The sequence below is a fragment of the Erinaceus europaeus genome, chromosome 12 (assembly GCF_950295315.1).
Source record: "Erinaceus europaeus chromosome 12, mEriEur2.1, whole genome shotgun sequence".
NCBI classification, from domain to species: Eukaryota; Metazoa; Chordata; class Mammalia; order Eulipotyphla; family Erinaceidae; genus Erinaceus; species Erinaceus europaeus.
Window position 1 is genome coordinate 80,635,900 of NC_080173.1, and position 1,719 is coordinate 80,637,618.

Sequence of the window (1,719 nt, forward strand, 5' to 3'; positions counted from 1 at the left end):
GCACAAAAAAAAGGATTACCTTCTTTTTTTTTTAAATTTATTACTGTATAGAGACAGAAAAATTGGAGAGAGGAAGAGGAGATAGAAAGGAAGAGAGACACCTGGAGTGGGGGGATAGCATAGTGATTATACAAACAGACTCTCATGCCTGAGGCTCGCAGGTTCAATCCCATACCACCATAAACCAGAGCTGAGCAATGCACTGGTAAGAAGAAAAAAAAGACGAGTCGGGGCGGTAGCACAGTGGGTTAAGAACACATGGTGCAAAGCTCAAGGACCAGCATAAGGATCCCCGGTTTGAGCCCCTGGCTCCCCACCTGCAGGGGAGTTGCTTCACAGGCAGTAAAGCAGGTCTGCCAGCGTCTATCTTTCTCTCACCCTCTCTGTCCTTCCCTTCCTCTCTCCATTTCTCTCTGTCCTATCCAACAGCAGTGACATCAGTAACAACAATAACTACAACAAGAAAACAGCAAGTGCAGCAAAAAGGAATAAATAAATAAATATTTTTTTTAAAGAGAGAGAGAGAGAGAGGAGACAGACCTGCAGCCCTATTTTACCACTCGTGAAACTTTCCCCCTGCAGGTGGAGACCAGGGGCTTGAACCTGGGTACTTGCCCACTATGGTGTGTGTGCTTAACCAGGTGCATCACTGCCAGCCTCCTCTAATGGGATATCTTGTGCTAGTCATTTTAATCTCTGAGCTTTTATAACATGGAAGCAATAAATAATATTCTAGTCCTAAATTTTATACTTTAAAAAGTATTTTTTATTCATGAAACAGATAGGCAGTGAAAGAACCAGACATCACTCTGGTACATATACTGCCGGGGATTGAATTCAGATCCTCATGCTTAAGAATCCTGTGCCACTTCCGGGACCACCTAAAATTTATACTTTAAAGAGGCAGGGTTAAAGTGTATAAATAACATTGTTGGGAGTCGGGCGGTAAGCACAGCAGGGTAAGTGCACGTGGCCCGAAGCACAAAGGCCAGCGTAAGGATCCTGGTTAAAGCCCCAGGGTCCCCACTAAATAAATAAATAAATAAATAAACAAACAACATTGTTATGAAATGAATCTTAGTAAACGGTTGGTGAAATAGCTCATTTGGATGATGCACTACTTTGCTGTGTGTATAACCCAGGTTTGAGCCCAGCCCCTAGCTTCAGTGCTGTACTCTTTTCACTCTCCCTTTCTGTTTCTCTATCTGAAATAAAAAGTAAAAGCAATTAGAAAAAGTACACATCAGGACCGGTATAAGGATCCCAGTTCAAGCTCGGCTCCCCCCTCTATCTTCCCTTCCTCTCTCCATTTCCCTCTGTCCTATCCAACAACAATGACATCAATATTAACTACAACAATAAAACAACAAAGGCAACAAAAGGGAATAAATTTTTTTTAAAAAAAGAAAAAGTACACATCACTTAAAAGCAGGCTTAAAAAGATCAAAATAGGTACATTGCTGTACCTCTAGTAGATATAAATTGAACTTTGTTTCTTTTGAGTTAAATAGTAAAACCAATATTATTCTGTATGTCTCAGTTTTCTGTTTTTTCACACTGCTAATATGTTGATGGTGGTAAGTATTATGGATTATTTTCAATTAAATCTGATAAATGTTTTTGTAAACTAACATTTTCAAGTATCTTGCACACATAGATGCAAAATTATGACCCTTTAAAGATATCGGATGATATTTTATTGGAATTTCTCTATACATA